We start from the raw sequence: 11,896 nt of genomic DNA, 5'->3' as shown, positions 1-11,896 counted from the left end.
GCTCTTTGAGAGATTTAAAGCTTGAATATGTAAACAGATTTCTTGCTATTAGGAAAGAAGAGTTATTTTACTGGCCATACTGTGGTTTTGTTCAGGCATTCTATGCTAGGAATGTCTGTGTGGAAAATTAGGGGAGACTGTCTATAAAATGCAATTCATCTGCATGCCAGTCCCTTCTGAATGCCAGAACATACCCAGCTTGAATTCTTTTAGCTCTACTGTTCCCTTGCTTCTGGAATTGCCTCTGCATGTGGGTATGTCAGTGCTTCTGAAGTTATGTGCTCCTGGTGGATCCAGACACTTGGATCCAAGCCTGTGGAAGCAGTGCATCTCCCTTGGAGCCACTCGAGTTACCTGCAGAGCTTATGCAGAGCCCGGGGTCATGAATTCTCTTCGACATGGGCTGTCTCTGGAAGTTGAAGAACCAGCCTGGATCCAATAAGCTGACTTTAATCTGGGCTCCACACAGAAGGGACTATACTGCTTTTGAGCTACCTGTGGAAGCAGTCGGGCTGATTTTGTTAGTGCTGTAAGTCTTGTGGGATGCAGGCTGGTCTGTGTTGAGCTAGCCTGAGTGTGTGTGTATATGTGTACAACTCGCCTGCACCAGAAAATAAGGACTTGATTTTTCATTCGTTTGATTAAAACTCTGTAAGGGGGAGAAGTATGGGAACTCGGATACCGAGACTAGAATGAAAGGTAGCTTTTCTGCCTTTTTCTTCTCTTAATAATCTAGGACATTTTTATCATCAGTTTTGCTCTTTGTTACACGACTGTGATCCACGCTCATGACAAGTTGATTTTGCACAAATGTATACTCCTGATGACACTAAATATAATCCGAGGCAATGAATACAAACTCTTGTTTATAGCGTACAGGATTTGTTACTAGTTTTGAACGTGGGCTGCAAGTAGCGCTGACAGACTTGGCATTTCTTGGAAAGCAGGCTTTGCAGTAATATACTGATCAGCTGTTGAATAAGGTCTAAGGAGTGGTGATGGACAAAGCATTTGCTCTTTATATTTCTCCTGTATCTACAAGAAGTATATTTTCCTACTTGGTTATTGTGCAGACAGATGATGAGATGCAGAAAGGCTATCTGTTGCACAGCATTTATTCTGTTTTCCCTATGACTGCTGTTCTTTACAAAGATACCGGAGTACTTAAAAGTACACCATCTGCATTTTATTATACTTCCTTTTCAAATAAACATTTAATCATCTTTAAAGGAATTAACCATAAGCATTCAGTTAGTTTTTACTAGATAAGCCATTTTCCTAGCAGTTCAGTGAGTAACACCATCTATTTTTCAGAAGCCAATCTTGTGAGGGATTTAGATTTGATCGATAACATTACTGTGAAATGTATTCCTTGCTGCTTTACCATTCAGGCTGGAATGTCTCTAGTCTGTTTGGCTACAGTGTTACACTGCATCGGTGAGGGGAAGGAACGGCTGTGAATACCTCTCAGTGCTCTGTCTTCCCCACTGGCAGCAGGTTTGTTCTGTCTGCAAATCTTAAGTATTTACATCAGTGACTACTATGCATGCCCTGCTTTCCAAATTACTCCTTTTTGGTGGGTGAAAAGGAAAACAGTTCAGGAATCTAAAGAAATATTCCTGCAAGGAGATTCAGTTGTTGAGTGAATTCCTGCCCTGCATGTCTGACCACCCTGAAGACATACTGTTCCAGCTCTCCCTTGAGAGAGCTCTGTTCTCATTCCAGCTGGGGCGAGAGGGAGGAAGTCAGGCAGGTAATGTTATCTACATCTGTAGGTTAAATAGCTCTCTGCTTCTGGGAAGGGTATGAGTAGAGGAGTCTTTGTGATTCACAAGACATTTTATAAGGCAGGTTCTAACTTAGCTAAAAGTATCGCTGGAACTCACACTTCAGGATTTTAAACCAACTTGGTTAGCAACCTAACTGGCAGCTGTTGTGTGCAACTTTGCTTCAGGGACTTTGTTGGAGGGTCAAGTATATGGTGTTAAGGATGTCGAGCTATGCCCATCTTTTGTAAATACTAGATTGCCTTTTCTGCTTTGGTGTTTCCAGCTAATGTGCTCCTACAGCTGCAAATAATGGAAGTGAAACTTCGAAGGGTTATTCTCTGCTCCCTGCTGTCATCCCACTGCCATATGTGTGTCTGTGCAGTGGTAGGTAACTACTTTTGGGGGGAGGCAGTGGCGTTCTGGTAAGTTTTTCTGTTTCCAAAGCTCTCAAGTGTCCGCTACTTGTGGAACATATTTTCTCAAGTGGTTATCATGTTCCTGCTTGTGTTTTTTCAAAGACTTTTGTTTTGTTATACCTACAAGAATTGGCTAGGCTATATACTGTGAACTTCTGCAAGGTGAATATATAGAAAAGCTGAAGGACCAGGAAGCAGATTGTCCCAACACACAATGAAGAGAGGACAGTTCTCTCCGCATTTCTTGCTAACCTCTGAGCATCCGATAAAGCCACGGGAGAGACAAGAACAAGAGGTAGAAAAAGGGAAGGTTTTCCCTTGTTACTCTCACAGGAGCTGGTTTTACATTCATTTTAGTTCAAAACATTTTCATGCAGAGCCCCAAAAAATCCAAACACTCAGCTAGGAGAAAATACTCATATTAGCCAAATACTAATGTTGTGTTATAAGTAGAATAAAGTGCCAGAAACTTTCTGGGAGAACACACCCTCCAATTTCATTTGGCCCTAGCTATTCCCCAGCAGCCAGGAAGGATACAAGAAGTAGTTTGGCTGTCATGAGCTAGGTCTCTACATGTTCTCCCTTCCCAAGCCCCTCTGCTTTTCTTGTTTGCCCAACTTTTGTTTTCAATAAAAACATTAAACATTATAACATAGCCTGAAACTAACGCTAAATGATTGAGCACTGTGTGGTTGACCTTTAATCATGGATGTTTATAAATGTCATTTGACATTGATCAAGAATACATGCGATGAGAAACACAGATTTGCTCATGAGACTTAGCATCCTTCTAGAGCAGATGGGGGTTTAAACCCAGTAGCATTCTCCATGCAAGGACTCCTCTCTAAATTAAACTCTTCTGCTACTCTCTTGGAATACTTTCCCCTTCCCTGCCTTGCACTGCCCAGGTAGGGCTGGCAATTATTTGTACAATTTAGTTATTTTGGTTTGGGGATGGTGGGAACTGGTTCAGAGTAAAACCCACCAAAAGGAACATGGTGTTTTCTTTCCTCCAGCTGGATCAATTCCTACATCCTGTGCACTGGGCAGCCATACAGAAACTTGTGCCAGCATAACACAAGAAGCACCAGGCAGGAGAATGGAGAAGGGAAGGGGTGAGGATTGCTTTTTTCGAATGGCTGTGCCAACTTTGCATGTGTGTTAAATCAGTCTAAGAAAATTATTCACAATAATGCTGTTTGAATTCAGGAGTCCCAGCGCTGGCTAAAACTGGTGGATTGGCATGTTTATCGTCACCTTGCACACCAGTATTAATATTATGCTTTTCCAAGGCAGAAGTTGAATGTTCTCCCTCAAATCGGGTGTTTCTATGGCAGAGCTCAAGTCCAGCCTCTGCCAGAGGATGTGTCTGCACTAGCTTTCTGTTCATTTTGTGAAAGTTAACATATCCAGTCCTCACGTTGACTCTAATTCTGGCTTACCCTTAAGTAACGTGTGCTTCACAGGCAGCGTGTACCACACATCGCAGTGGATTGTTAACTCTGAAACGAAGGGATCGGAATACCATAAACCATTCCACCGCTGAGCATTTTTGCAGAAAAGTTCAGCTAAATTTGTTTTTGTACAAATTAAGCTGCTTCTCATATTCCTTGACTACGGGACTAATCTCCAAAACAAAAGAAATGCTGATGTTTAAGGAATAAGAAACCACAGTCAATGTTGTGAGAAAAAATAGAAAGAGAAGCAGCTTAGCATTTGGATTCAAAAGCCAAATTGGGTGCTTAACTTAGGAATGTTTCTCTGATTGGTCAAATAACTGGTGAGAGATCCTGAAAATAAGCTAAATGTACCATTTTGCGTTTTGTAATTACATGAATGCAAACTTGTAGCTAGTCTTGTTGATGCTGAGGGAGGCAGCAATGAGCCAGAAAAGGCATGAAAAGGTTTGTTATGGTGGCGGCTACTTAGCAACACAAGCTGCAGGTTTTCCTTGATCATTTCTCAAGACTGAAATAAGTGCGGAAGACACTGGGTGCTTCCAGTGCTAAGTTTCATCTTCACATCTGTCAGAAGCAGTTCCAGTTCGTTAATTGTGGCAGGCTGCTCCCCACGGTGTGAATTGGGGCTGGGATCTCTTGTCGCCTTTGCCGCTGAGCCTGTGGAATTACAGGGAGGCTCTGTTCGGAGCTGAGCAGGTAGCCCTAATACTGAAAAGATTTAAAACCAAGCCCAAGAAGAGCAGACCCACTGCATGCAAGAGGAATGTATCAGGAATACTTAAACCATCCTTCACGTCAGCAGCAAAGCCATCGTTCCCCTGTCTCACTTGCGCTGCTCCCTTGGCAGGGCTGACACAACCATTGGAGCGTTGCAGATGTTCAGCAGGTTTTACTGATTACCAATGTGCTGCTTTTGATGGGGCACAACTGAGCAAGCGGCTCCGTCTCTAGCGCACACAACTGCTGCGGTGGAAGTTTTCGATGCAGCGCGTACTCCCTGTCCTGAGCGCCCAGAGCTGTTCGCTGGAGGGCAGATGCAGATCGCTCCCCCCACACAGAGCCTGGGAGGAGGAGGCTGAGCCTGCCTCAGAGGGCAGTGTTAGGTCTAGCTAGATAGGTACGCATATAACCTTACCTAAAAGTATTCTGCATTTATGGCAGAATTTGGTCTTATGACTCAGTAATGCCTTTTCTGTTAGGAAAAGGCCCTTGTGGCTCAGTGTGATGTGCAGATCATTCACCCCCGAGGGAAATACAGGGGGTACCAAATCCAGCCAGATGTGCTGGGCATACGTATAGCAGAGCCATAGGACTCTGACGCCCCGAGGCTGGACTGAAAGTGAGAGGATGGTGGGTTTTCATCGCAAACGAGGTGGAGGCATAAGGTCTGCCAGCTGTGGAGGTGGATTCAGCAGGATGAGAGCCAGGGCCTGCAGTTTGGCTGCCGGGACAAGGATATGACAAAGTTACCCGCCTGTTCAAAGGATCCACGGGTACAAACATGAACGTGCTGTCTCTGCGGTCTTTCTTCAAAACCTCTCTCTGTTTTTGCTGTCCCTGAGGCCCAGTTTTTCAGCTGTAACAGAGAGTTTTCTGCTTAATTTTAGGGACGAGACTTTTTCTGTCAAAGGACCAGATTTCTGGAACCAAGGCTATGTGTGCTTATTCTGTATTGTAAAGCAAAGCACACCTTTACCTCATGTGCAAATAAGGCACCATCAGTGGAAAAACACAACCAAAACATGCTTACCGTACTGGAAGGGAAGACAAGACTACTCTCTTTAGATTTTGGTGGTTATGTGCTCCTACCTCCTGAGTGTGGCACTTCTATTTTTGTATTAATGTGTGTGGTTTTAGTTAACAACTAAACAACAGCAATCTTTTCAACATAACACTTTCCTCCTTACGGTAAGAGGAGCTGGGCTGCAAAGTGCCTGGATACATGGCAGTGCAGTGCGTGTGATTTATAACTTGTCATCTGTGAAGAAAATGGGCACATGGTATCAATGTTTGCCTCTGGTTGTGAGAGACAGCACTGTTGGAGAAGGGTAACACAGTTGTAGCATTCCTATAGCATAGCAACCAGCTTACACATCATTTCTGAGTACACAGGTAAAAACCTTGGCCTGAGCGTTCTTTTGTCCAAAGGGAAAATGGATGCTCTTATGCGGCACACCCAAGTCTGGTACTCAACTGTGAGCTGCCAAGAGTTCCCTGACAGCCTTGGACTTGGGGTTTGCCTGCTCCACAGGAGCTGATGTTTTCCTCAGGGATGCACTGTGCAAGGACACGTGTGTAAACACTCCTTCGTGAATGGCACTTGACAAGTCACCTGGACCACAAAGCGCCCACTCTCCTTCCCCTCCGGCAGAGGAATTTCCCAGCCTGTCCTACTAGAATGCCCAATCGTGGCTAACCAGGGTGAAGCCCATGTGAGAGAACCCCGTGAATATGATTGAGGTGTGTGCCCTGACATTTCACTCCTACAGCTTGTCACCTCAAGCACATCGCAGCTGCAGAGGAAAGCCAATATTCTGTTCCCCGTCACAGCACAGCCTGCCAGTGGCAGAGGTGAGGAGTAAGGTGGAGAGAGCATCTCTCGCCAGGAGCCTCACAATTAGGACAGAGTCCTTGCACCCAAGTCACTGATACATAGTAAGGTCTTCATCACTTGGGTAAGACTTACACTAGAGTGCCAGGACAAGGCCCATGGACAAAAAAGGTGTCTGTATGCTTTGTAGTAGGAATGTGAAAACAATGCAACCTTTAAGCAGAAATCAAGCCGCTTTCACCTGAATGTTACACAGATGTGAGTAATGAATGCTCGTCCATGACTCTTTTCTGCCTACTGCAATGGAGAGAGGTACCAAGTTAGCACCAGACTTTAAATCCAAAGAGGTAGCTTAAAATGTTACAGTAGATTTGGGACTGACATTTAAAGCAAAAAATAATGTTTTAAGGTCATTGGACTAGCCTGCTACAAAAACTGTGTATTAGTTGAAAACTTCAGCTTCTAATTAATGCTCTCCAAAATAATTCTGTTCCAAACACAGGATAGGGAAATCAAGTTTAACCAAAAGGTACAGGTAGCAATGAGATGCTACATTTATGAAGTTTGATTGCAGGACTAATTGGCTCATAATCTGACAAATCATCACCACAATACATAGTCTGCATGTGTTTAAAACACATCCTCCTATAACCAGCTTCTAGATCCCAGTTAAGTGTAGTAGAAGTAGCTAGCATTTAAAATAATCCCTTACAAACTGTAGTTTCTCCATATTTTTTTCCTCCAGTCAGATAAATTAGATCTTCTTTTTCAGGCTTAGGGTTTAGAAGCACAATAAAGTCTGGTAGGTATGAGTTCTTGATGAAAGCCATGTAATGGTGGGCTAAAAGCCAAGAAAAGAAGATTTAAAGGAGTTAATTTCCTGCTGACTGAAGGATGTGTGTGAGGTCACATGTACTTATCTTCCATCATGACTCCATATTTCCTTCTGGAAGGGGAAGGAAACTTGTCTTCATGGCATTTCTGTGCTGCTATTTTAATTTTAGAGGACCTCACTGTAAAAGAAGGACCAAGAACCTGAGCAGTCCAGGGAAGGATCTTAAATTCTTGAAATATTTAAAGTACTATGAGGTGGAAACAGTCCACAGAAAAATGTCATCAGCTTTCTGCTACCAACCTAAATATCTGTCTGCACCGCCACTGAGGACTGAGCTAACCTACTCCCTCCATGCCTTGATTGGTCTCACAGAGCCAGAAAACTTTCTCGGAAAAAGTCTTTCTCAGAAATCACATTCCTGAATATTCTTTTCATGAGTCTGCAACTGTAGTCACTTGGCTCTCGGTTATTTTTCTCCAGTGTTGTCAATTTTTTGTTTCTCTCCAATGTTCATCTGGCTCTGTTTTGCTTAATCATGGTGTCTCCCAAAGGTCTGCACTAATGAGTTTCTGCATTCATACCATATGCTTTCTTTGCCATGGAGAAGTTCAGTTGTAGAGAAAACAGATTTTGAGACTCTTTCTATTCCCTTCCTCTTCTATCCTCAAATCTGAAAGGTCTTCTAGGCAGAAGAGGCTTCTTGGGTCCCTTCACCCTGCTAGTTAGAATCAGACCACATGTTAACAATGCTCCCACGTAATTTAGATATGCAGCAAAACTTTGAAAGTAACTGTCCAGTTCCTTCTTGATTTGGATTTAGGTTAACTAGCTTTTCTGGAGTCTTGCAAGGTCATCCACACGCTAAAAAAGGGGTGGCAACTCCGGGTGACAAGACACCAGCTTCCTATTGAAGGAGCTGTGCTTCTCAGGGTGGTGTTTACAGGCAGGCGGGACAGGGAAGGACTGCTCCTGAGCAAGGGGAGGTTTCAGAAGGTTCTAGGAGGCTCAAGGAAGCTAGAAGATCAGCATCAGAGCACAAACCTCCCAGGAAAGGCCAAGTCAGCTGCCCTGGAGGTAATCACAGATAGTAAAGGGAATCACCCGAAATACTCAACTGATAAAAACAACCTGTAAGAGCTAAATATCCCAGACAGAGATTATAAAATCTCATTTAAAATTATCCAGGTAGGAAACAGCCCAGCAGGGAATGTTCTTTACAAGAAAGTCCTTGGAGGACTGTAAATCCCACCCTGTCTGGCAACTGCTCTCTCTCCACTCCCATAAATTCCCATCCCAGGGCACTTCTGGCACAGATCTGCTATCAACAGCAAGGCTTAGTTTAGTGAAGCATCGCAAATCCAGCTCCAGTAACGTGAGAGTTCCCTCCTGTGTTTTCCCCGTACGAATCACTTTGTTTCTAGCTTTCTCTTGTAGATGGAACAGAAGCAGCGTTCAAATGACGTTCCAGTTTTTCAGATTGTCCATCAAGTTGGAAGTGTCCATGAGTGGTGTTTGCTCATCTAGGTCCATGCATGGCCTGTTCCCTGGTACATGACGCTATCCGATGGCTGGAACATAGGGACATAAGGAAGAAACTGGTGCTTTTGGTCCTAAGAGCAGCAGGAAGGAAGACAGCTCACTCCAATACAGCTGTGTCAGGAAACCTTCTGGGCAGGGAGCCATTCATGCACTGTCCATGCGTGAAGTATGGGAAGTTGTTGACTGACCTGAAGGATGGAGACAAGGACAGTGGCGTTGACGTGCACTGGGGCTGGGGCAATCATGCAGAGTTGTTCATATTGGTGAGCTCTGGGAACATGTGGCAGAACAGATTTGTTCAGAAGAATTTGGGGGAGGAACAACTGTTTCCTATAGTGAAGGACTACTTTTTTTTTTTATGGTACCAGATTAACAACAGTCTCACTCTCTGATACCCTTCAGAAAGAGACTATTTTCTTTTTCTGGAGGCTATAATTTCTCAACCTGTTTGTACTGGAGGCTCAGGCAGGTCTGATGTACTTTGTCACCGTCCCAGAGCAGCATCCAGGACAGCCAACCTCCTTAGCAGTGGTGTCAATTACAGTCCATCACAGGTTTGTGCTGGACCTACCTTTGCATCCCTTTGTGGCGCTGAGATGGATATCTCACCCTCTTGGTGATGAAGTTCTTCACTGTGAGGGTGGTGAGGCACTGGAACAGGTTGCCCAGAGAGGCTGTGGATGCCCCCTCCCTGGAAGTGTTCAAGGCCAGGTTGGATGGGGCTTTGAGCAACCTGCTCTAGTGGAAGGTGTCCCTGCCCATGGCAGGGGGGGTTGGAACTAGATGATCTTTAAGGTCCCTTCCAACCCAAACCATTCTATGAGAGTCTAAGTAAGAGACTCACCACAGCTGAACTTCACTGGTGATGTCCTGCCCCTTCTGCTTTGCAAGTCTTCTGGCAAGTAAGAGCGTTAAAACCAGAGGATGGCGTTTTACTCCGAGACATTAAGTAACTTTCAGGCAATGGTATAAAATCTTAGCTGATTATCTAGGCACTGCCAGAAGACCAGAAGGCAAAACTGTGCTTATGTCTCCAAGACACCAGTTCCAGTTTGTCTGTTGAAGTTACTGCTGCTACATTATTTTACAGCATTTGAGATTTTTGCCCAGGTGTTTGTCATATGTATTTTTTCAGTTACTGTGGATTTTCTAATTCTCTAGTTTTGTTTTCTTTTGCCTGGTTTTACAGACACTTCCCAGTGTTCAGGATGCTTTAATGTAAACACTGGGCTTACCTGTAGGATGTCCCCTGATAAACTTGACTATCAGTTATACAAGCTCAGATTTTTCATAAGCTGGCCAGACTTCTTGAAGCAGACCAAAGTATGTTGCATTAACGTATGGGAACAGACTTAATCTACTTTTATATCCATTTTCAATAAACCACAATTTTCTCTGAAAGATCTGCCTAAAACCTTTGTCTCCCAACTTGAAATATATTTCTGAAGGTAATAAAATTTTCCATTACACCGGCAAAGTAGGTATTAAATTTTATTTCTCTGAGTATCAGAACTTCCCATCCCTCAAGGGATGTCTTCTGTGTATCTTTGCAAATCTGACAAATGAAGTACAATGAATCCAACTGATGTTCCACCTTCAGAGCAGGGTTATTACAAAACAGGGGAAAAAGAATGTTCCCACATAAGTGGAATCAGAAAAAATATCTCCTTGTGTTCTTAGCATACTCAGAAATTTCTGGCAAAAATTAGGACAAGGTATTTTAGTCCTGTATGTGCACGTAACTGTAAGGGCAGCTTGCCATACATTTCACTCATTTAGAGAAAACATCCCTGTGATGGATGACACAACTATATAAAAAAATAAGACTGCCTGGTGATAAATTCAATGTGCAGTTTTGACCTACTGTCTTTCTAATACTCCATCTCCTCGGGGCTTTCTCATTTCAGGTGTCCTAGACTCCTCAGCTTTGGCTCTGTCTTCCTCTTTCTTTTCCTTTATTAAATTCAAACTACAGGACAAATGTTTCTTCCTCTTCATCCATGTATGGAGATCTCACTTCTCTAGGCCAAAGGTACGTGAAGCTCTATCCAATACTAGTGAAAACTTTGCTACATGGACAAAAAAAACACATTCTGGGAAAGTGTGGCATCTTGTCACATGAAGAAAAGTTGGATGAAATGCCAGGGCTGCTGAAGTGAGTGGAAATTTCCCAATGGATTTCAGTGAACTCGGAGCATCAGTCCTGGAGTTTGGGACCATGAAGCTGGGCTGTCTGGGGGAGCACACCCCACGGTCTTGGCCAGAAACACCGTTGATCGTGTCCCCGGGAGCTGGTGCTGTGTCACTGCTGTGTTGCTGCTCACCCTCACTCACCACCAGTGTGGTAACAAACAGAAATGGTGTTGTGGGAAGATGGTCTTCATCACGTTGTGGGAAGATGGTCTTCATCACCTCATGGGAAGATGTGACTCTGCAGCCAAGCACTGTGGTCACCCCAGAGGACTGTGCTGGGCTGGTGTCGGCCACTCATTCACTCTCTCCTTATTCCTTATGCTGAGAGAACGCAAACAACATTCAAACATTATCATTATGAGGCCACTGGCCAATTCGGTCAGTTAACTTACATGCTGCCCTTTTGCTTTAGCTGGCAGGGGAGGAGGGAGTCCAAGCAGAGACCTCCTCATCTGACGCACCACCCACACTGTGACCACTACTGGAGACAAGAGCACAGAGAAGTACCTCCTTCCCCTGAAATATAAACCTACCAAACACTACAAATGACTGGTGCAATTAAAACCGCAGTCCAGAGAAGGAAGATAGCCCCTTAATTTTTTGAAGTTGAACAAGATAGATGGAAGCCATGGTCTCTTTTGGGGTTCAAGAGAGACACGGGCGAAGTGCCTGTCTTGGCACAAGCTGCTTGCTGGCTGAAGGGAGTTAGGCAGAGGATTGGCCGCCGGGTGAATACCACAGTTCATTACTGATCGCTAGTCTGTTATTTTCTTTTCCTGTTTTGTTGTCCTATGGTAGCTGTTGTCTGCTAGTTTTTTCTGTGCCCAGTTAAAACCTGCATGCTCACTCTCCTCACAAGGTGTTTGGTGTGGTGAAGGCAGGCGAGGGGGACACGTGCCATAACAGAAGCCTGCCCTTGAATCCTGCAATTTGGATTTCTTCTAATCAGGCTGCCTTGCTCAACAGGTACCTTGAAAAAAACTCTTGTAGGAAATGGATGTGGCTGCTGTCGAAGAGCAAGAATTCAGATGGAATGTTCCATCCCTCCTTAAAATAACAGACAAAATTGCATCTTCCTTGGACAACACTTCCATCCAGATATGGCAGCAACCTAGGTATAGTGGGGCTCTCTG

The sequence above is a fragment of the Harpia harpyja genome, chromosome 5 (genome assembly GCF_026419915.1).
Source record: "Harpia harpyja isolate bHarHar1 chromosome 5, bHarHar1 primary haplotype, whole genome shotgun sequence".
Taxonomy (NCBI): domain Eukaryota; kingdom Metazoa; phylum Chordata; class Aves; order Accipitriformes; family Accipitridae; genus Harpia; species Harpia harpyja.
Note: the sequence above shows the minus strand (reverse complement) of the source record.